Source organism: Erinaceus europaeus, chromosome X (assembly GCF_950295315.1).
Source record: "Erinaceus europaeus chromosome X, mEriEur2.1, whole genome shotgun sequence".
NCBI lineage: Eukaryota > Metazoa > Chordata > Mammalia > Eulipotyphla > Erinaceidae > Erinaceus > Erinaceus europaeus.
Window position 1 is genome coordinate 4,946,305 of NC_080185.1, and position 25,580 is coordinate 4,971,884.

The window sequence follows — 25,580 nt, forward strand, 5'->3', positions numbered from 1 at the left end:
GATGAGGCCCTTGCATGTATCCCAGACAGCAGGTCCAGTGCCTGGACTTCTATGAGCTTCCAGGACAAGCTTTGCAGAGGTACTCCATCTGGGCTCCTCCTGAGCTGGAGAGGTGAGGCTGGATGGTCAGGGTGGATGTTTACTTGTTTCTGGGAGCTGCCATAGCAAAGAAACACACATATTGGTGGTGGAGGGTTTCAAATAGCTGAAATGCACTCTGGGTCTAAAGCAGTAGGAAATGAAGCCATCACCAGACCACACTAGCCCCCAAAGACTCAAGCAGAGAAATTTTCTCTGCCTCATCTAGCTTCTGAGCCCCCTGCTACTCACTGGCTTGTGGCCCCATCATGCTGATGTCTCTGTCTTCACAAGGTATCTGCATGCCTTTTACTCTTTTTGCAAAGACCCTTGTTACTGGACAATGGAGCCCGCTAACTCTCTATGACCTCATCCTAACTAATTTCATCTACAAGGATCATATTTCCTAATAAAGCCCTTTTCTGAAGTTTCAGGGGAATGTGAATTGAAGAGGAGAAAGTACTCAACCAGTATGTGTGTATTCTTATAAGAGAAAAATTACATACACACACACACACACACACACACACACACACACACACGATAGTAATGTGAAGAGGGAAGACTGGAGGGATGTGGCCATAAGCCAAGGAATGCTTGCAACCTCTAGCAGCTAGAGACAACCAGGAAGGATTCTCCCATGGAGAATATGACCATCTGCCTACTCCTTGCCTTCACCCCAGACTTTGAATTTCTGACCTCTGAAACTATGAAAGAGTACATTTCTATTGTTTCAGGCCACTAAATTTTGGATAATTTGCTGTAGCCATCACAGGAACCAAATAGCCCCTTCATGGACTGACAGGACAATTTTGTGAGGGACACCAAGCAATAGGTTTGCTGGGTCAGTGTGAACCTGTGCACTTGATCTTGGTAAATGTTGCCAGGTGACTTCCCAGAGTAGCCACAGCAATCTTTCTGGGTGCCCCACAGCGCTCACAGTGGACCCCGTCTCCTGCCCCAGCCAACCGTTGGTGTCAGAGCTCTGTATTTTGCCAGTCTGTCATGTGCAGATCCTCTCCCCCCACTCTTTCTCCTTGTGCCATTTGCATTTCTCTGATTCCTGAGGCAACTCTGCATATCTCCACATACTGACTTGCTAGCCTTTTGGGTGTCTCCTTCTGGGAGTCGCCTGTTCATAAGCTTTGCTCTTTTTCCTGTTGGGTCTTGTCTTGTGCTGCAGATTTTCCTTGTATATTTTATCTATTAATTGCTTGTCAGCTTCAAAAAAGCAAATATCCTCTTTCCATCTGTCGTCTTTCTGTTAACTCTCTGCCATGTCCTTTGTGGGAAGGAATCTTTAATTTTTTTTTTTTTTTTTTTTGGTGAGCACATCTATCTAAAGCAAGGCTGCTGGCAGAGAGATAGACCAATCAGACTCTTAAGTATATGTATGCATGCACTGCATCTCACCAGTGGCTCATTGGGTTCAGAGCATGGACACACACACACACACGCACACGCACACGCACACGCACATGCACGTGCTCAGGACAAACCATCCCACTGGGGTTCTCAGACTTTGGCATTCACTAGAGTAGGGGAAGCAAGGGGTGGTGACTCACCTGAGAGCTCTGACACCAACGGTTGGCTGGGGCAGGAGACGGGGTCCACTGTGAGCGCTGTGGGGCACCCAGAAAGATTGCTGTGGCTACTCTGGGAAGTCACCTGGCAACATTTACCAAGATCAAGTGCACAAGTTCACTAGAGTAGGGGAAGCAAGGGGTGGTGACTCACCTGGCAGAGTACACATGTAATGTGTGAGGTCCAAGGTTCGAGCCCCAGACTACTACATGGGAGCCTCTGAGTATGTGTCTGTGGGGGGGGACTTCATGAGTGCTGCTACAATATCTCTCCTCTCTCTCTCTCTCTCTCTCTCTCTCTCTCTCTCTCTTTCTTGTTTTCTCTCTCATCGTCTTTCTAGAGGTGAGAAGAAAAAAAAAAAAAACAGGATCCTAGGCCCATGCCTAGAGTATGTATTTGTTATCCTGAGGTTCCATACAGCATGAACCCACAAGAGGATGCTGGGAAAGCTGCATCCCACCCTGTCCCTGCAGTTTCTGGCTATTTGCTCAGTGACTGCTAGACACTGAGCCAGGTACAGAGGGTGAGGGGATGGGGGCAGAGGCTTTGTCACCCAGGAGCCAGTGCTCTGAGCAGTCTAGGGCTATCAGCATCCAAAGGTTCTACAGAGGAGGAGGACAAGGCCCAGTGGTGAGTGGCTTGATGAAGGTCATGGCGCCAGTCATGTTCAGATGGCTGGATCAGGGCTCTGTGCACTTGTTACACCCTGCCTCCTGACTGTCTTGGAACACAGTTTTGCCCCTCCATGGAGTGACAAAGGAGGGTTACTGACAGCTACTCATGTCCTCAGCCCTTCCCAGCCCCACTGTAGCCCACTCCATCTGGCCCCCATGTGCCAGGCCAGCTCCCCAACCCAGACCCAGCTGTCCTTGCTCCCACAGCCCAAGGGTCCTGAGGTTTGGGGGAAGGGGAGCACAGTGACCTGGAAAGGACAGAACAGGGAAGTCCAGTCCAGCTCACAGGTCCCGCGTCCAAGCAGACTCCGGGCTGGAGGACAGGTAGCTCATCCCCTAGTCACTTCCCTCCCCACCCCACAACAGCAGAGAACACAGGGACACAGAGAGAAAGCACCTCCCCAGGACCCCATGGGGAGTGGTGAAGGGGCAGGACGGCTAGGTGTGGGCTGGGGAAGGAAATGACTGGCAAGTTGGGGGCCTGGAAGAAGGAGAAAGGGGGGAGTTGAAGATGGAGAGGAAGTCCCAGGGAGCTGGGAGGGCAGGGCCAGCCATTGCTGATCTTAGAGGGGCTCTTCCAGATATCAGCAGCTGGCTAATGCCCCCTACCAACTGCGGCCCCACCTGGAGCCTAGTGTGCCCCATCTTCACCCTCCTTGGCCCTTCTGCCAAGTAGTGGGGAGCAGACCAAGGGAAGGGATAGGAGGACTTGCCTTGAGTGAACCTTAAACCACTTGGCCGACCAGTCTCTTGGCCCCTGGGTCACCAAGCTTCTGGCACCTTTGTCCACCCCTGAGACCTGCCTGACTAGGCTAAGGGGCTCAGACAGCCTCTGCTGCTCCTGGTCTGCCAGCGTATGTCTCTCCCTCCTTCCTTCCCCACCCCCACCCTTTCCTTTTTTTTTCTTACTTCCTTTCTTCTTTCTTTTCCCACCACTTTGCTTTTCACTCCTTCACTTCTCCATCTCCCTCTTCCTTTACTTTTTCCCCTCTTTCTTCTTTCTTGTCTCATTCCTCCCTCGTCCTCTCTCTCTCACCCAGCCCATCCCTATTGGGGAGATGCTAAGCTGGGCATTGGGGCCTTCAGGGAGGTGAAGACATGGAGACAGGGACATGCTCTCTCAGAACAGGTTGTTCCCAGAGCTGGGGTGGAGGCTTGCACGGGGAAGTCTCTTTCAGTTAAACAGACCTGTGGGCCTTGTCAGCATGGGAGCAAGTCCCAGCACTGCCAGAACTAAGCCTTGAGACACATACACTCCACACCCCATATATTACACCTGGCTCCCCTCCCGTTTTCCTGCTCCCGCTCCTGCTCTGTATTAGTTTGTTTGTTTTCTCACCAGGGTTATCACTGGGTCTAAGTGCTGACTCAGAGACTCTTTATTATTATTATTATTATTTTATTTGCCAGGGTCTCTTGCAGGTACCATCTCACCACTCCTGGGTCATCTTTTTTACTTAGGAAGAGAAAAAGAAACACACAAGGGGAGGGGAACACAACATCACTGGACCAGCACAAGAGGTTTTCCAGGCTCTACACGGGTCACTTTGAGTCACTCTACTTGGTGAAGTATCTCTGATCGTATTTCAATATATATGGAGAGAGAGAAACAGAGAGACATAAAGAGAGAGATGAAGAGAGACAGGCAGAGTGCCATGTGTATGGCAAAGCAGAGCACTATCCAAGGGAATTATTTCACTAGCTCAATAAGAAAAAACATTGTTTATTTATTTATTTATTTATTTCTGCCAGGATTTCACTGGAATTTCAAGTCTACATGATTCCACTGCTCCTGGCAGACTCCCCCACCCACCGATTCCAAATAGAGGGTAAGTGACAGAGAAGGGTAGAGGAAGAGACACCAAAGCGCTGCTCCACTGCTCATAAAGATTCCCCAGATTCCCTATTGCACGGTGCTTCCATGTGGTGTTTGGGGGCTCAAACCCAGGTCCTCACATAGGGCAAAGTTTGCACCTACATGTTATCTCCCAGCCCCCTCCCCCATATAATTTTAACCAATGAACTTGACTTTCCTGCCCCCCCCCCCAACTCAGCAACATGTTTGTCCCAGGTATCGGCAATGGTGCCAGTATGTTTGCACTCCCATGAGTGGGCGTTTCCAGAACCAGACTGAGCCCCAGGTGGGCGAAGCCCTTAGCACTCTAACTCACAAGCAGGATCATTTTCTCCTGTCCCACTCACATGTGGCTTTCCTTCAAAACCTTATCAAGGTCTACCCCCTGCCCCCACTCCCCACACAGGAGCCCACTTGAGTCTGGGCTGGCTGGAAATATGGGCACAGCAATGGCTCCCAAAGTGGTTGGTGCCCTTGTTCCAGGAAGCTGTGGCAAGTGAGCTTCCTGTCTGAGGCCAAAGGCTCTTAGAGGCTATATGGATCTGGAGTTGAGGAAATTCCTCTGGTTTATTGGGTCCTAATAAGAGTAAACAGGGGGGCCAGAGACAGTAGCTGGGGTTCAAGTGATACATTGTGTCAGCCCCCCAAAGCTGGATGCCTCTGTGGAAGCCACAACTTCACTCCAGTGAGCCCCATTTCTGACCTCTGGCCTCCACAACCACCAGAGAATAAATAGGTGATGTTTTAAGTGAACACACTGTGTCCTTAGGCCCTGGGGCCTCACTTCCTCTGGGGTGGAGAGCAGGCTTCCCAAGGCCTGAACTGTGACTTGGCACGTTCACAGCCCTGCTGGGGGTGGGGGTGGATAACCTCAGCCTATAGCCACTTGGAAAACCTTTATTTGTGTCCATTCAAGCAAGCATGACAGTGTGGACCAGGGCATTGCTTAACGACTGGGGCCTGCTGGGGCCCCCGGAAACATGCAGGGATTGAGGGAGGTACCGATTGACCTCTCTGTCTGAACTCACTTGCACCACCAGCTTTAGGGACAGAAGTCTGCCTGTGGGGCTGGGGTCACCTCAAGGTCTGGGAAAGGAATCACAAGCCCATTGCCAGAAAGCATCTGGAACCTTCTACAGGTGCTAGCTAGACCCTCGGGGGCTCCAGAGCTAGAGAGCCTGGGACTCCTCATGCCGGGGTGAGGAAGAGAGGAAAGGAGACATTGGCCCCTCTGGGTGTGTCAGGATAGGGAAGCTTACAGAGCACTGGAAACGCTCTGAGTTGTGATGGTGGTAACAGTTGCAAAATCCCATTGGTTTCTTGAAATCTCTGGACTACATGGAATCTCACTTCACTCCTGTGAGAATGGCCTACATTAAAGAGGCTAGAAAGGACAAGTGCTGGCGAGGGTGTAGAGAGAAGTGAACCTTCATGCACTGTGGGTAGAAATGCCAGCTGGTGTGGCTGCCATGGAAAACACTGGAGGTTTACCACAAATAGAAATCTTGGAGGGCCGGACATTGGCACACCTGGTTGAGTGTACACATTACAATACACAAGAACCTGGGTTCAAGCCCCTGGTCCTCAACTGTAGGGGAAGCTGCATGGGCAGGGAAGCAGGTTGGCAGGTGTCTCTCTGTCTCTCCCTCTCTATCTTCCCCTCTACTCTCAATTTCTCTCTGTCCTATCAAAGAAAGGAAGGAAGGAAGGAAGGAAGGAAGGAAGGAAGGAAGGAAAGAAGGAAAGAAGAAGGAAGGGAGAAACAGAAAGGAAAGAAGGAAATCTCAAGCTGTCTTATAACCCAGCAATTCCTCTCCTAGAAGCTACCAGAATAATACAAAACAAATCATCTGAAAAGATAGGTGCACTTCAGGATGGAGTGGTGTTGCACCTGGTAGAGCACACATGCTATAGTGTACAAGGACCCAAATTCAAGCCCCTAGTCCTCCCTGTTTTATGAGTAGTGAAGCAGTGCTGCAGGTCTCTATCTATCTATGTATCTATCTATGTATCTATCTATCTATCTGTCTATGTATCTATCTATGTATCTATCTATCTATGTATGTATCTATCTATCTGCCCTTCCTTCTCAATTTCTTTGTCTGTCTCTAGCCAATAAATAAATAAAATGTTAATAAAAACAGTGAGTAGAGGGAGTCGGGCAGTAGCACAATGGGTTAAGCGCACATGGCACAAAGCGCAAGGTTCCCGGTTTGAGCCCCCCACTCCCCACCTGCCTGGGAGTCGCTTCACAGGCAGTGAAGCAGGTCTGCAGGTGTCTGTCTTTCTCTCCCCCTCTCTGTCTTCCCCTCCTCTCTCCATTTCTCTCTGTCCTATCCAACAATGACAACAATAATAAGAATAAATAAATAAATAAATAAATAAATAAATAATAGATTTTAAAATAATGGATACACTCCTACACTCACTGTGTCATCATCAAGGTATGAAGACAAGTGCTAAAGACAGTTAAGTAGGTCTTACATGTGTGACCCAAGATCAAGCCTGGCCCCCATTGCACTAAGGAAGCTTCAGTGCTGTGATTCTTTCTCTGTCTATATCAAAAAGCCAGCCCAGAGAAGCCCCAACAATGGCAAGAAAGAAGGGAAGGAGGAAGGAAGGAAGGAAGGAAGGAAGGAAGGAAGGAAGGAAGGAAGGGAGGGAGGAAGGGAGGGAGGAAGGAAAGAAGGAAGGAAGGAAGGGAGGGAGGGAGGGAGGGAGGGAGGGAGGGAGGGAGGTTGGAAGGAGGAAGGAAGGAAGGAATGGAGGAAGGGAGGGAGGAAGGAAGGAGTGATGGTGGTAGAGGATGGAGGAGGAGGGGGGAGGAGGATGTGGTGATGGTCTGGGCCAGGGAGCTAGCTCAGAGTTACAGCATAAGACTTGCATGCTTGATCTCTCACAGGGCCCAGGTTCAAGGCCCACTGTATTTTAGGCCCTAGCAGTACTCTGGTCTCCCCTCACCCCAGCCCCTCACTCTCATGAAAATAAACTTAAAAACGTTGTATTTAAAAATTATTCATGTCAAATCGATGGGGTCTACAGTCAACAATATTTATACACCTTTCCCATATCTGGGAACTACTCTCTTGCCTGATCCAGCTATCTAGCCCTTTATCCAGCCATGACTGGGAGCTACTCTCTTCCCATATCTAGGAGCTACTATCTTCCCTGATCCAGCTATCTAGCCCTTTATCCAGCCATGACTGGGAGCTACTCTCTTCCCATATCTAGGAGCTACTATCTTCCCTGATCCAGCTACCTAGCCCTTTATCCAGCCATGACTGGGAGCTACTCTCTTCCCATATCTAGGAGCTACTATCTTCCCTGATCCAGCTATCTAGCCCTTTATCCAGCCATGACATCATCTCCCCAGACAATAACTTGTGTCCACCTGCATATCAGATGTCAGGCTCAGGAAAAAACTAGTGTAGTCATGGGCCCTTTGGAACGTAACTAAAATAGGCCTACTAGCTATCTTCAAAACAGAGACCCCAAATCTTCATCTGTAATATTCCAGCCTTTAGGTTCATGATTAGTCAACAATCTGTTCAGCTTTATATGTTAACTCTTTTTTCAGCCACCAGGTTTCAGATGCTACCATGATGCCAACCATACATCCCTGGACAGACAACCCCACCAATGTGTCCTGGAGCCCCACTTCCCCAGAGCTCTGCCCCACTGGGGAAAGGGAGAGACAGGCTGGGAGTATGGATCCACCTGCCAATGCCCACGTTCAGCAGGGAAGCAATTACAGAAGCCAGACCTTCCACCTTCTGCACCCCAAAATGACCCTGGGTTCATACTCCCAGAGGGGTAAAGAATAAGAAAGCTATCAAGGGAGGGGATGGGATATGAAGCTCTGGTGGTGGGAACTGTATCCTTCTTATCCTATGGTCTTGTCAGTGTTTCCATTTTATAAATAAATAAATAAATAAATAATAAAAAGAAGAAGAAAGCTATCAGGGGAGGGGATGAGATATGGAGTTCTGGTGGTGGGAATTGTGTGGAGTTGTACCCCTCTTATCCTATGATTTTATCAGTGTTTCTTTTTTATAAGTAAAAATTTTTAAAAATTACCCAAGTCATTTTATTGAGGGAAATAATGATGTACAAGGCAGTCGATGCATGTGAGTACAGCCTATCATCTTTTCATGTCAGGTATCTTCACCCTACTCCCACCACCCAATACAAATCCTAAAAGCTGTGGTCTATATACACCCTGGAATACTACCCAGCCAAGATAAAGGATGGGGTTGTATCTTTGCTACCACATGGGTGGAGCTGGAGGAGGTTATACTGAGTGAAAGAAGCCAGAAGAGGAAGGTCAAGCCCCAGATGAGCTCACTCACAGAGCAAAGGGCATGGAGGAGGGGAGTGACAGACTAAAGGGATTCAGTGAATGAGGGGAGTGACATTTCAGTGGGCGGGCATTGTATGGTACCAACCATTTGAAAAAGCTTGATATCACCCCCCCCAACTATGTACAATCCTGTAAAACAGCATCACCTCTATTAACAAATAAAGACCATGGATTCATACTCTGTCTGCAGTGCACAGAAGCACAAAAGGCCTTGGAACTTCCCAAGGACCCATATCACAGGCTGTGGGGGACAGAGGTTTACAGGAGTCCTTGTGTCTAATGAGGGGTGGGTTCAGAAAAGTGGGGGGCAGCCCAGAAGGCCCCACCTTGGAAGACTGGTCTGTTCCATGGATTGGTGCCTTCCTGGGAGGGAAAGAGAAAAAGAAGTAGGGAATGAGGGAGGAAGGTGGGGGAAGGTCCCAGTAGAAAGAAGCATTAGGAAGACCAGGTACTGGGGAGCCCCCCAATTGAGCCCAGAGAGCCTTCTTCTGCTAGCTGAGATCTGGGGGGAGGGGTCCCCTCAGCCAGCTGCCTGTGCTCTATCCCTCCTTCCACTCAATCTATTACCTTCTGTTTACAGCCTTCTCAGACGGTTTTCCTTGGCTCCATGCCAAGCCAATTTGAACTAATTTTCCAAGCATGACCCTGTGAGTCACGATATTAAATGCCTTCCAGATAGTTCTCATTGACACACACACACACACACACACACACACACACACACACACACACACACAGCATTTGACCAGCCATCTGCAATCCTAGGGGGAGCCAGCATTGTAGGAAGCCTAGGAAGGATGGGGGGTACAGGGCAACACCCACAGATCCCAGCCCAGCCATCTCCTAGGTTCTCCTGAAAATGGAAGGCAGCAGAAGTCACTCTCAGGACTATTTTCTTAAGAAACAAAACAAAACAAAAATCATTATTAACACACCCGTTACAGCAATATCAGGCCCTTTTCTTAGCCTTCTTTGCCTTTTTGTGTTCTGTGGCTGGAAGCCAGGTCATCATCCATGTGAAACCTGCACTCTACCTCGAGCAGCCTCCATGTCTCTGAAGGCCAAGGTCATTCTGGGACTTTGATTCTGTAGCCTTTATTCTTTTTTTTTTTTTTTAAGTCTGTTTGGCTGATGAGACAGCATGATGGTTCTGCACAAGATTTTCATGCCTGATGAAGGTCCCAGGTTCAATCCCCAACACCATCAGCAAGAACTCAGCAGTGCTCTGGTGTGTGTCTCTTTTTATCTCTGTATCTCTCTTATTAAAAATAAAAATACAACAATAAAAAGGTCTGTTATAGGAGGGCCAGGTGATGACACACCTGGTTGAGTGCACATGATACCATTCACAAGGCCCTGAGTTCAAGCCCCTGTTTCCCACCTGCAGTGGGGACATCTCACATGAAGTGGAGCAGTGTTATGGGTACTTATTTTACTTCCTCTCTGCCTCCCCTTCCCTCAGCTCTGGCTGGGTGGTGCTGAGGCTGTAACCCCAGAGCTTCAGGAATGAATGCCTTTTTATTTATTTATTTATTTATTTATTTATTTGCCTCTAGGGTTATTGCTGGGGTTCAGTGCCTGTACCATGAATCCACTGCTACTGGTGGCCTGTCTCTCTCTCTCTCTCTTTATCTATCTTTTCCAAGGACAGAGAGAAATTGAGAGGGGAGGGGGAGATAGAGAGGGAGAGAGAAAGACACCTACAGACCTGCTTCACCACTTGGGAAGCATCCCCACTGCAGGTGGAGATCAGGGGCTCGAACCCCGGTCCTTATAAGGCTCCTTGCTCATAGTTCTGCAGGTGGAGATCAGGGGCTCGAACCCCGGTCCTTATAAGGCTCCTTGCTCATAGTTCTATGTGCAGTTAACCAGATGTACTGCCACCTAGCCCCACCATGAAAGTCTTTTGCATCACCACTATGCTATCTTATTTTTAATCTTTATTTTTATTATTTCAGTCACAGGAGAATGAGAGAGATGGGAGAGGAAGAAAAAAGAGGAAGAGGAGAGAGAGAAGCCAGAGCACCACTCAGATCCAACACACACATTAGGCATGCAAGTTCTGTGCTCTGCCAGCTGGACCTCCCTGAGTTCACCCCAAAATGAGAAGATGAGGTTGGGCTAGTCCTGTATGGGCACAGGCACAGGCCACATCCTGAAAATATCCGCTGGCTTGGTGAGTGACTACCCTTTCCCCCTCCTTACTAAAGGCACTCAGCACCTGCCTCTGTTTGTTGGGGTCCAACGGCAGCCCCCCAAAAAAAACCCACCCCCATTCTCTGTGCAACCCACAAAACCCCATGCTTCAAAAACCTTTTCTGAAAAAAAAAAACTTTGTCAAACCCATTTCCCTGATGAGGAAATTGAGTTATGGAGAGGCTCAACAACCAGTCTGAAATGCTTCCCTAAGAGCAGGGGTTAGACTTGAACCTGGGCTCCTCTGACACTGATCTCCACCCCCACCACAGGCCCTCAGTGCTGGCAGTGTGAGGTTTCACTCATGTGATGATCTCCCTTTGAAAGTTGACAAGTTGTGGTCTTCACCAGGCCCCTAGAATTGTGCAGCCCACATTACTTAGCAGTTCTAGAACATTCTCACCACACCCAAAAGAAGCCTCAGAAAGCCACAGAGATATCTCAGTGGTAGAGCATGGGACTTGCATGTCCAAGGTTCCAGGTTTAATCCCGGACAGCACTTATGCCAGGGCTAAGTGGTGCTCCTCTCTCTCTCCCTTTCCCTCCCCCCCATAAGAATTAAAAAAAAAAAGAAAACATTTTTTATTGCCACCAGAGTTATTTCTGGGGATAGATGTCAGCACTAGAAATCTACCCCTCCCAGTTGCCATTTTTCTTTTCTATTTTGTATTTGATAGGGCAGAACAAAATTGAGAAGGGAGATGGAGATAGAAAGGGAGAGAGAAAGAGACATCTACAGACCTGCTCCTTCACTATTGAAGCTTCCCCTTGCAGATGGCAAGCTGGAATTCAAACCTCATTCTTTGCACTTGGGAATGTATACTTTCAACCAGGTGCACCACAACCCAACTCCCAAAAACCGTATCTTTAGAAAAAAAAATTCTGCCCACAATGCAGTCACACCCCAAGCCCTGGCAACCACAATCCTGCATCCTGGACCCTTTGCCATGTGCACAACTCAGGTTTTAGTATACCATGAGGGAGCAGTATGGCATTGGAGGAAGCTTGGGTGTTATTTCTCAAGAATACAGGGGAGAGGGACCGTTGCCCAATATAAGGTCACAAAGATCACCATACATCTTTCTTTCTAGGATTTTTTAAGGTAGAGACAGAGACAAAGAGACATGAAAACAGAGAGAAAATGAAAGAGACCACAGTACCCAAGTTTCCTTCACTGTGGTGGGGGCTCGAACTTGGGTTGTGCACATGTCAAAGCAGCACATGATCCACTGGCCTCCTCCTTGGAATGTTATGGTTTTAGCACTTATCTTTAGGTCTCTGACCCATTCTGAGTTAATGTTTATATAGGACATTCAGTGTGGGGGGTTCATTCTTTTGCATGTAAACATCTACTTCCCCAGCATCCTTTGCACAATAGGAAAGACTGTTCACTCCGCACAGGTTTTGTGTGGCACAAGTGGCGAGGATCAATTGGCCCTAACTGTGAGGGTTTATGTATGGGCTCTTGGCTCTGTCCTACTGATCTGTGTGTTCATTCCTAGGCCACTAGCATGCCTGCCCCATGTTTACTCAGGCTATGGAAATAACAGAGTGGCAAGGACTAACTCCAACAGGGCTTACCCTTGCCAGGATGTGTCCTTCAAAACAAAGATATTTCTATCACAACAACATACTGTACACTTTAAGTCCGCAATGTTAGGGCTGGGGAGAGAGCATAATGGTTCCTCAAAAAAACTTGTGCCAGAGGCTCTGAGGTCCCAGGTTCAATGCCCAGCACTACCATAAGCCAGAATTGGGCAGTGCCTCTCTCTCTCTTTGTCTTGTCTCTCTCATTAAAGTATATTTTTATCTTTAATTTTTTGGTTATTGGATATAGACAGCCTGAAATCGAGAGGGAAGTGAGTCATAGGGAGGGAGAGAGACAGACACCTGCAACACCATATCACCACTCACAGAGCTTTAAATAGCCACAGGTGGGTGCATCTGTGAGTAGCCAGTGGGCAGAAAGGGGAGAGGGAGAGATTCTCAAGACAAAAACCATTCTTGCCAGAAACCAGTGCCATCTTGGTAGTTCCACAAAGGAGCACATGGTAATCAGTAGGACAGTGAGGAAATTCTAGATGCTTAACCTGTGACCTTAGGGACATCAGGATATTGAACTGATCTCAAGGAGTCACCAGTGTACTGGAAAAAACATTAGCTGAGAACTAAAACTGAGTGGTCTGCCCAGGCTGCTGTAATGGACTTAAAATAAATCCAACTTGTCCTTTGAGAATTCAGAAGAAAGTAGTTTTCCCATACTATTAATTTCCAGAGGCTGGAATACAGACTGAAAGATAATAAGATTCTATTTTGTCATCACAGACAATAAATATGCCAGTAATATGCAGTAGAATCTCCCCTCCACCCCACTCCCCTACTACCCACAACATATAAACACTCTAGCCTCAGAGCTACCTGCTGGCTCATGCTAAATGTGCAAGCTGAGAAGCAACCAAATACTAATGGCTGAACTAATAAGCAATCAGACACAAATCTGGGAAAACTGACAGAGACAGAATTCAGAAAATTCATTATGAAAGCAATTCAAGAAGCTAAACTTAACAGAAACGAATTTGTGAACTCAGAGAAAATTTCACCAAAGATTTACAAAACACAGGGGAAAAAAATCCAACAGTATATGAAGAGCACTTTTAATGCAGTTTGGGCTTAGGTAGCAGGCCTAGGCAGTACCCTAAATGAGGCAAAGGAGAAAATATGAGAGATATAAGATATAATCACCACACTCTGTGAATTCAGAGCTTTTGTCTTTTTTTTTTTTTAACCAGTGCACTGCTCAGCTCTGGTTTATGGTGGCACAGGGGATTGAACATGGGACTTCGGAGCCTCAGGCACAAGTGTCTCTTTGCATAACCATTATGCTATCTACCCCTGCCCTGAACTCAGAGCTTTTGAAGAGAAAAGGTTTAGGAAAAATGAAGCTTTTTTTTTGTGTGTGAAGTATGAGACTCCACCAGAAGGATGTGAGAATTATTGGGATACCTAAGAAGAGGAGATAGGAATAGAGAACACGTTCAAAGAAATCACATCAGAAAATATACCACACTTGGGAAATATTAAAACATAGACATATAAGTGTATACCTGAAGAAATACACAAGTTCCTGACTCCAAAGCAGTTCATACCAACATATATTATAGTAAAAGTATACAAAGGACAAGGAAAATATTACTAGTTTCTAGGGAAAGGAAGAGACTAGTATACAGAGGTAAAACCATCAGGCTCTCAGCAGATTTCTCAGCACAAACCAAGAGGCAAGAAGGGAGTGGAATGACATATCCAAGATAATAAGAGATGAGAATTGGAAACAAATACGCTACATGCCAAATTATTCTTAACATATGAGTGAGAAGTAAAACTCTTCTCAAACATATCAAAATTGAATAAATGTTCCACTACCAACCTTGCCTTGCAAGAATTACTGAAAGGAGTCCTACAATGAAAGAATAAAGTGGATGGAATTGGAGAAGATTATGCTCAGTGAAGCAAGTAATGAGGAAAAGGACAACTACAGAATAGTTTCACTCATATGCATAATATAGAGAATTGAACATACAATGAGGGGGGGGAGGTCAATTTATATCTAAGACTGTGGGAGAGATATAGTGGTTATCTATGGGGTAGGGATGAGGACACAGATCTTTGGTGATGGGAGTCATGAGAAAAGACTACAGTAAACCATTACTTAACAAAGCTCTAAAGTTAAAACACTTAAGATAAAGTGAAAACACTTAAGATAAAACACTTAAGATAAAGAAATAGCTAGTGACTTGTTTTCATAATTTAAAAGATGTGTTCTATATTTTCTCATGTCAAGATATAACCTCCTGGACACTTTTCCTATAATTTATGAGGTGTATTCTCTAAAGTATTAAGCCTATGTGAAATACCATTTTCATTTTTAGCATTAAATATTTTAAAAATTCAAAGATTTAAAACTAATGTTTGCATTACATTTGCAATCCATCACGACCGAGTAATGTGTTGCTTACTTCATTCAAGTTTTGACAGTAATATAAATATGAGTAGGCAATCAAGCAAAGGATTATTTTTCTTAAGCCAAAGGCTCTGGTCAAAAACACATGTTATTTCCAAAGGATACATAGATATATTTTTAATTTAAAATTGTATACTAATCATCAAAAGCTAGTGTCAGGTAAACATTATAATGCTCATTTTATGCTCTTCTATTGAGTCCATAGCTAATGTCAAAGACAGCCATAAACATGTACACAGAAGTTGAAAAGAGCAGATTCTTGGTACAGTATGTCTTATTTTCAGGTTACATCCCATCATAAATACTTTTTTAAAATTTATTTTCCCTTTTGTTACCCTTATTGTTGTAGTTATTATTGTTGTTGTTGTTGATGTCATCATTGTTGGATAGGAAAGAGAGAAATGGATAGAGGAGTGGAAGACAGAGGAGGAGAGAAAGATAGACACCTGCAGACCTGCTAGGCGAGACCATCATAGAAAAGCACCCACAAAAAGTAGCAAGCAGAAGCAGATAGGAAAAGAATCAACAAGAACATAAGTACTGCTAAGTGCTCTGGGGGAAAAAGAACATAAAGCAACTTCAAAACAAAAATCAGATTGATTGTAAGTAAACTACACAATCAATAATCTCCCTAAATTGAATGGCTTAAATCCACCAAACAAAAGATTCAGAGCGACTGAATGGATTAAAAGGCAAGATCTATCTATTCTGTCTCCAGGAAACCCACATTCAAAAGAAAGACAAACAGAAGTTCCAGGTGATAGGCTAGAACAAGGTATTCCAAGGCAATAACGGGGGCGGCAGGGCGGGGGGAACAGGTACAACATATTTGCTATCAGATAAACTAGACTTTCATTAGTCCAACCTCTGTAGAGAACAGTCTGGAGAACTCTCACAAGGCTAGACATGAACCTTCCATATGACCCAGTAATTCCTCTCCTAGGGCTATACCCCAAGGACTCCGTAATACCCAACCAAAAAGAGGTGTGTACTCCTATGTTCATAGCAGCACAATTCATAATAGCTAAAACCTGGGAGCAACCCAGGTGCCCAACAACAGATGAGTGGCTGGGAAAGCTGTGGTATATATACACAGTAGAATACTATGCAGCTATTAAGAACAATGAACCCACTTTCTCTGACCCATCTTGGATGGAGCTAGAAGGAATTATGTTAAGTGAGCTGAGTCAGAAAGACAAAGACAAGTATGGGATGATCCCAGTCATAAACAGAAGTGGAAAAAGAAAAACACAAAGGGGAACTCAAAGCAGGATCTGACTGAACTTAGAGCAGGGCACCAAAGTAAGTGTCTCTGGGTGGAGGGTGAGGGTGGATGATCAGCATCACTGGGGGTTTGGGGGGAGGATGGGACGGGACACAGTCTTTTGGTGGTGGGAATGGTGTTTATGTGCACTCATATTTGAAAAAAATAGACTTTCAAGGGAGGTGGGCGGTAGCGCAGTGGATTAAACACACATGGCGCCAAACACAAGGACCAGCATGAGGATCCTGGTTCGAGTCCCCGGCTCCCCACCTGCAGGGGGGTTGCTTCACAGGCAGTGAAGTAGATCTGCAGGTGTCTGTCTGTCTTCCCCTCCTCTCTTGATTTCTCTGTCCTATCAAAAATATATAGACTTTCAAGCAAAGAAGGTGGTGACAGAGATGGACACTAAGTATTGGTCGAATTGTCAATCCAACAAGAAATCATAACTATCATCAACATATATGCTCCTAATATGTATATACAAAATATATAAAACAAGTACTTACTGACCTCAAGGGAGATACTGACAGCAACATAATAGTAGGCGACCTTAACACATCACTCACAGCAAGAGATAGATCATCAAGACAAAAAAATATACAAGGAAACTGAGGCCTTAAATGAAGTCATAGATAAGATGAACTTAGCAGATATATTCAGAACCTTTCATCCAAAATAAAAATATATATAAATTATTTTTAAATATTTATTTATTCCCTTTTGTTGCCCTTGATGTTTTATTGTTGTAGTTATTATTGTTGTCGTTGTTGGATAGGACAGAAAGAAATGGAAAGAGGAGGGGAAGACAGAGGAGGGGAGAGAAAGACAGACACCTGCACACTTGCTTCACCACCTGTGAAGCGACTTCCCTGCAGGTGGGGACCCGGGGGCTCGAACCAGGATCCTTACTCCGGTCCTTGAGCTTTGCGCCACCTGCACTTAGCCCACTGCGATATGGCCCAACTCCCTATAAATTATTTTCATGTGAACATGAACTATTCTCAAGGATTGGCCATGTGTTGGGACATAAAGACAAACTTTGTGAATATGTGAACATTGAGATCATAATGCTTTTCTGAACATGAAGCTGTGAGGTTAGAAATCAACCACAAAAGGAAAAAGAAATAGAGCCAAAATGCCCACTGACAGGTGAATGTCTAAGGAAGTTATGGGATATGTAATCCATGGAATACTAGCCTGTAATCAAAAAGACAATATTGTGTTACTTGGACCAAAATGGATGGAACTGGAATATACTAAAAAAATAAAAACTTCTGTTGGTCATTTGCTTGGGGTTTATCACCACAAGTTTATTAGGTGCATAAAAACCACAATGGGGAAATGTAGAAAAAAGGTTAGTTAAACATGTGGCAAGAGCATGAATTATTAAACTTAGTTCACCAGCATTCAGCTATAACACATGTGGGTCATGGGAGAAGAAGGCGACCAGATAAAGGGCAAACATGAGGGTGTGAAGAGGAGGAGAAAGGCCAAAAGAGGGAACTACCACGAAATGCTTGCTTGAATAGTCTCTCATACCCACAATTCCTTGTAAGTTTACATGTGTCTGTTGTATGCTCTTGACGTCAGCCTAACATTAGCCATATGCTATTTATGTTCATGTCTCATAATTCTTTTTGCTCACACTAAGTAAAACAGTATTCCCAATACTGGAAGTGATTATGTTCAATAGAAGTGAAGAGATGAAGGACAACTATCAAATGGTTTCGCTCATATATGGAATCTAGAGTTCTGATTCACATGAACTGGAAAAATAAAAAACGAAGCAGTTTCTTTTTTAAATTTTTTAAATTATCTTTATTTATTTATTGGATAGCTACAGGCATAAATCTAGAGGGAAGGGGGGATAGAGAGGGTGAGAGACAGAGAGACACCTACAGCCCTGCTTCACCACTTGTGAAGTTTCCCCCTGCAGGTGGGGACCAGGGGCTCAGACCCAGGTCCTTGCACACTGTAACCTGTGCGCTCAACCAGGTGCACCACCAACTGGCCCCAAACAAACAGTTTCAAAGTCTTTGTGAGAACTATGGTGGTTATCATTGGAGGTGGGAGGGTGGGAACAAAGAACTTTGCCTGTAGGTCTGATGAGGAACTACACTGTAATCTTACAATCTTGCACTATTAATCACAAATTTAAAATGATTTATAAGATTTCATCATATGGATCCCCTGGGTTTGGTTGATCCATTCACCTATGGAGGAACATTACACTATAATCAATAATACTGCTACAAACATTCATGTACAAGTCTCACTGAATACAAGTTTGGGGTTCAGAGATCATCACCATAGCTCAGAGTTTCTCCTAGCTAGGCCTGCTTGACTGAAGTCAACTGTGAGGTTGGTTATCCATGGTGTCGGGAGTCTCATCTTCACACTTCTCTATCCATGACCAGCCAGAATGAACAGTTGAGTCCACCGTAGTACCTAGTTCTTCGATGTGTCTGTTTCTTGTCCCAACATTGTAGCTAGAAGAAAGAAAATAATCTACAAAGGGAAGGAAACCTCAGCTTTGACCCTGAGCAGCAAGACACTACCAAAATTGTTGAAAAGACAGTATGAGTTGACTAGTGTACTCCAAAAGAAATATGTTCAAGTCCTTGGCACCTATGAATGTCACTTTATTTGGAAATAGGGGCTTTGTGGATGTGCTGAAGTTAAGATGAGCTCTTATTGGTAAGTCCTAAATTCAATAACAGGTGCCATTGAAGAGGATATGGTGAAGACTCAGGGGACACTAAGTCACAAAAAAAAAAAAAAACCTTGTGAAGATGGAGTCAGAGATGGAGTAACATTTCTGTATGCCACGGATTCCCAAAGATGGTCATCAGGCACCTGAAACCAGAGGAGATTCCTGTAACATTCTTTCCTAGAACCTCAGAGGGACATTGGCCTTGTTCAGTAATTGATGAATTAATCAGTGGATACAGTTCCCTCGAACTCAGCTATTTAAGCAAGCAGAGTTGAAGGAGGACTAGAGAAACTCATAAAATCTGATGATTATTGAACAAATCAAGGAAAACACCCATGAAACAGGAGTTCAAGCCATGGGCTGGCAAAACAGTTCAACTGGATAATGTGCTGATTTTCCATGTGTGTGACCCAGGTTCAAGGTCAGCCCCCAGCAAATGAAGAGAACTTTGTGTTGTGTCCTCTTGCACTTTCTCCCTCTATCTCTCTATAAAATAAAAGAATTATGGCCATTTCTAGGATTAAACCCTGAAGAGTAAGCTTGCTCAGATAACATAAAAATGGTCCTTTTGAGCTGATTCTGACCTTACAGGTTGGGTAACCTGGGCATGGTTAGGAAGAATGAACTTTCATAGCCACAGGCTAAGTAGGGCAGGTCCCGGTACACTGGGAAGCTAATCTGTCACATCTGAGGAGCCTGTTCTCTTGATGTTCCATCAATTGTTCCATGAGTTGTTCCAGCAAGTTCCAGAGCAGCCAGGGCATTGTACACAGAGAAACTCACTTCGTCTTTTGCAGGATTTTCTCAGCAAGAGGCAAGTACTCACTGAGTGTCCTGCTCCTAAAGTTAAATTACTAAGACTACAGAAACTTCTGAAAGCATATCACATCAAGGGAGTCATATTCATATCTTGTCTGTCCCTGTACCTTTATTTATCTGTTGTTTATCTTTATGGCCTGTGGTTACCTGTCACTAGGAGCTCTTTCAGGTGGGACTCAATTGTGTCCCCAGTAAATGTAGAGTGTTTCACATGGTTCCATGAGCCAATGAGGATGGGTCAGCCCCAGGTCCCAACACTATTATTTAGGAGGTGCTGATGAGCTCAAAATGTTTCTCTCTCTTTCTTAAAGTCATATGTTCACATCCTAATCCTGCAATGGTATTGGAAGGTCAGTGGTCTTTGGGAGTTGGTTAAGTCATGATGGTAGTCTTCTTACCTGGGGTCAGTGTTCTTATAAAAATAGTCTCCAGGAAGTGACTGCCTCTTAAAAAGTGCTGAAAATACTAATTCAAAAAGGCATATGCACCCTTATGTTCATAGCTGCATTATTCATAGTAGTCAGTGAGTTTAAACAGCCTTAATGCCTATCTACAAATGGCTGGGTAAAGAATTTATGGGATATATATTTTATAAAGTATTACCATACAATCAAAAAGACTATAGTGTTTATTTTGGGACAAAATAGATATAACTGGAAGTCATTATGCTTAGTGAAATAAGTGAAGAGATGAAAGACAACTACTAAATTGTTTCACTCATATGTGCAATCTAGAAAACTGATACACATTAGCTTATAACACACGCACAAATGCATACACACACAAATGCACACATGCACACAAATGCACGCACACACGCACACTTTGAATAACTTTTCTGATCCCAGATTTCTTAATATTTGTTAGGAGAAATTCTACTGATTTTACCTAAAGCCCCATGTTTAAAAACATGTCTGATTGATTGTTAAACAGATGTCCAATAATTAAGGGCCAGTCACTCCTTTTTGTCACAACTCCCACCCCTTTAAGGCAGAAGTACAAAGGATGTGAGAGAGTTATAATGACAGCCTACAAGCCTTGAGATTATGCAAAATGTGTATCAGCAACTCCACTTTCTGGGTATTTTCCTGAAGATTTAGGGTTTGTGCATAATAGAGTGACGTGAATTTTTTTTTGAGGCATCAGATAATTGCACCTGAGTAATGACATTCAGACAAAGACTATCGTAATCGAGGTTTAACACATTCTTGATGTCTCCTATACCTTGAAAGTAATTTGTGCTTTGACAATTGTTCCCATTGTGTTTACCTAAAAGTATCTTTGATCTTCCTGTTCCTTTTGATATGATTTTATCAATAAATGTTCTGCCTGGAGTACTGATCACACTGACAAACCTGACATTCTCCCATCTCCAGATGTCTAGGTGATGTCTCTTTAGACTATTGAGATAAACTAGGAAGTGACATAAGTGATTTTCTCTCAACCCTGAGAGTGTCAGATCTCAAGGTCCTGGCATCTAGCTAAGGCTCTCCTACATGAATATAAGCCATATACACAGAAGCAATCAAACTGTTTCTAAGATTTTGTGACAGCTATGGTATTTACCTTTGGGAAGTGGGAGGGTGAGGACAAAGAACCTTGGTGATATGTGTGGTGTGGAGCTATACCCTGTTTTATAACTACCTTGTAGCCCAGTATTAATCACAAATTGAAAAAATTAAGAAAAGGGTAGTGATATGCTCAAAAATGTCCAGAAATTTATCAGCAGGCAGAGCTATATGTCATACCATCCATGAGGCCCTGGGTCTGATCCCTGGGACAACATGGAAGCACCATAGGCAGCACACATGGGATTGCCATGGTTGGTGCAGTGCTTCAGTAATGTCTGTCTCTATCCTTCTCTCTAAAATACACAGAAATAACAATAGGACTGGAAAGTGGCTCTGTGATACCACTAGTGCACAAGGCATTGAGTTCATTACCCAGTAAGAACTAACTAACTTAATAAGGACTCAGAACTCTCTTGCTCTTCCATTATGTGAGAACACAGCAAAAAGATGTAACCACCAACAAGCTTGCGTGCTTCACCACTACCTGCCACACTGGCACTTGATCTTGAACTTCTGCCCTCTAGAAGTGCCTGCCACACTGGCACTTGATCTTGAACTTCTGCCCTCTAGAAGTGTGGACAAAACATGTCTTCTGTCTATCAGCTGTCCAGTCCCTGCTTTCGATGAAGCAGTGCAGACAGGTACCTGTCCCCAGCATGCTGTGAAACTGTACACCAGATTATTACTTAGATTATACCTGTGAGAAAATTGACCATTTAAGAAGTTTTGAGACTGGCCACAATGTAGATGAACCCTGACTACATTCTGCTAAGTGGGAAAAGTCAGACACAAAAGGACAAATATTATGATTCCATTTAGATGAAGAACTGACAGAAAGTAGAAAAAAAGATCTTCCAAGGGTGGGGGAGATGCTAATGGGAAAATATTATTTAATGGGAGAGACAATTCAGTTTGGGACAATGAGAGCATTCAGAGATGAGTCGTGGTGGGATTTAATGGCATTCAATTTCACACTGAAAAATGCCTAAAAGGTAAATGTTGTGTATATTTTACCATGATAAACATGTTTTTAAAAGCTGCAATTTGCCATTTCAGTCATTTTAGATTGTGCTTTTAGTGGCTTTCAGTACATTTACAGTTGTGAAATAAGCATCGTAGTATATTGAAAAGACATATTCATTTATTTATAAGTGAAATAGAACAGAGAGTCACTGTGGAGTGTGCAGGACCAGAGATCAAACCTGGAACCTTACACAAGCAAGTCTACATCCTAGCTGCCATAGTCAAACTTAAGACATTTTCATGACACCAAAAGGAAGCCATTCATTCATTCATTCATTCATTCATTTGTTCATTCGTTCGTTAGTTCATTCGTTCATTCATCAGTCACTCCTCATCCCGAGCCCTCTCAGTCTCTAGCTCTTTTTTTTGTTTCTATAGTTTGGTCTACTGTGAATGTTTCATAGAAACAGAAGCACACAGCAGGGGACTTTGAGTCTCTGGTCCCTGTACATATATGTGCACATAAACACACATTTACACACACACACATTTACACACACACACACACACACACACACACCTAAAAGATTTCAGGTCATTGACTTGACTGCTCCAGACTTGATTCTGGCTGTTGTCTCTTGAATCTTCCCTTTAGAAAATCTTTGGCAAACTCAAAATCAACACTTGAGGGCATTCAACATCAGCTGAGTTCTTTCCAAGGACAATCTGTGCCGGTTTTAGCATCTTCAGCTCATCTGCTCTCTGTAACAGGTCTGGCATGACTGGGTGTGTAGGTGAGAGTGGGATTGGGAGAATGCCAGATCAGTGGAGCGAAGTGGGGTCGGCTCACTCTGTTCTGTTGCCATGAATGACACGACTCTCGGATTATTACATGAGGGACCAGGACACATGGCAGGCCAGTCATGGGCACAGTAGAACTGAACTGGGCACCTCCTCCAAATTTGTCTTTCTGGCCAGATTAGACAAACCATGACCCAAGGTAGCCCAGGGCCTCTGATCAGAGCAATGCCACCTGTGCTTCCAAACGGCCCTGGGGAGACAGAGCTGAACAATGTGCCATCACTAGGTCACTAAGTGGCCAATGGTGACTGCCTGGATTAGCACCCCATAAAGTTCTGGCTTTCCCAGAGAAAGCCAAGGGAATAAATGGCTGGGCCATTTGAGATTAGTTTACATGGGAAACTCTGGTTGCCGGTAGACTGGTCTGCTGGATTTGAGCCTGGCAGGAGACCCTGGTGCCCGTGAAAGGCTCCCTTAGAGGGGGACCAGGATGTCCAGAGGGAGGCTCTGAGCAGCCACAACCCAGGAGGCCATGGAACCTTCAACTCACAAAAAGGTAGAAAGCTGGGTTTACATTGGTGATTCCTGGCTGTGTGACCAAGGACAAGTTGCCTCCCCTCCCTGGGACATAGCAGGGCCTGGCCCAGGTGGCACCTTGGCCTCTGGCAGATTCCTGGGGATTGCTGGGGTGTACCTGATCTCCTGGGTCTCCCTTCACCCTGGTTCTAAGGACAAGAGGAGAGACAGAAGCTCCTACAGAAGTTCTTTCACAGTCCCAATGTCCCACCTTGGGATCCCAGGGTGGGGGACACAGGAGGACAGAAGCACCAGGAATATCGGAGACATGTTGTCACAGCACCATCACAGCATGTCTATAGTGGTAGCACTTAGAGCTTCCAAACCCTCATCATTCTGCTCCAGTAGCTGTGGAACCCAATCTGGCATGGTGGTCCTCTCTCAGCCCTGGTAGAGGAAGGGAGAGAGAGTCAGAAAGTGGCCAGGTTGGAAGGACAAACAATAAGGGAGGAGGGACTAGAGTATCAGGTCTAAGCACCCTCAAGAATCTGGCCAGCTCCTCCATCTTGACATTGTTATACTTCTCAGAATGTTCCAGAATCTATCACCCAGAGCATGCCCTCTATTCTCATTTCCACAAGTAGAGGCCACATCATATAAATCCAATCCCCACCAGGTCCTTCCAGGAATTCCCTTCACCAGCCTCTTCCCTCAGGCCGCTGGAGTCATCTTTCATTCTTGCTGGTTGCTAGGGCAGAGACCTTACTCTGACCCAGAAAGGGGCAGACATCCAGGAAGTGTGGGCCATTGTTGGGGGGCAGGGACTGTAGAAGGGCCACTACAAACAAGGATCCATGAAAGGACACAGGGAGTAGAGTTGATCCAATTTTTCTGCTGTGATTAAGGAAGCTTTTGTAACCTAGATGTGTCTGTCTCTATTTTTAGTCTTTTTTTTTCTGGCGTTGACATTTAGTTTTAGTTTTGTTTTGTTTTTAATTGGAGGAATTAATGGTTTATAGTCAACAGTAAATACAGTTGATGGTATCTGTACAAAATTTCTGTTTTCAGCAAAACACCCTAACCACCCCCCACCACTCCACCATCATGCAGCAAGACCTGAAAACAACCCCTCCAACCCTAGTCCTTTACTTGGGTGCAATACACCAAGTCTTAGTCTTTTTATTGTATTACATTTTTATTTTAAGGAGAGGAAACAAGAGCAGTACTCTGGCACATGCAGTACAGGACACCGGGCCTGGGACCTCATGCCTGTAAATATTGTGCTCTACCCACTGGACCATCTCCCAGCTGCTCAGAGTTCTCTTTCCACTTCCACCTGTGTAGTTAGACAGCAAGAGTTAGAACCGAACTACATGGAAAGTTCCATGGTAGTGCACCTTCCCCGTGGCAGCCATTGCTCCGAACACTTTTCCTTTCACAAAGCTTGACACCAAAGTCCACAAAAGCAAAGTGAAGTGCCCAAGTTCACACAGTCTGTGCTGGGCATGGCAGGGCCCCAGTTGGGAGCCCTAGCTAACTAACTCTTGGTGTCCCAGGCCAGGGAGTGGGCTTAGCAGGAAATTTAAACTGATTTTTTTAAAGCAAAATCAAGTGGCCTGGGAAGTGGTACAGTGGCTAAAGCAATGGACTTAAAAGTATGATTCCCAGCATCAAATGTGCCAGAGCAATACTCTGGTGTAATCCCCCCCATCTCTCCTCACACGAATGAATCTTTAAGAAAATTTGTGAATCGGGGAAAACATCTCAGTGCTAGAGCACAGAACTTGCATACATGAAGCCCAAGAGCTCCCAGGCTCAATCCCCAGCACCATCATATGCCAGAAATGAGCAGTGCTCTGGGGTCTCTTGAACATAAAAATAAACGTTTCAGGTAGCGCAGCAAGTTAAGCACAGGTGACGCAAAGCACAAGGACCAGCATAAGGATCCTGGTTCGAGCCCCCCTGCTCCTCACTTGCAGGGGAGTCACTTCACAAGCGGTGAAGCAGGTCTGCAGGTGTCTGTTTTTCTCCCCCCCCCATCTTCCCCTCCTCTCTCCATTTCTCTCTGTCCTATCCAACAACAATGAGATCATCATCAACAATAATAACTACAACAATAAAACAACGAGGGCAACAAAAGGAAATAAATAAACATTTTGTAAAAATAA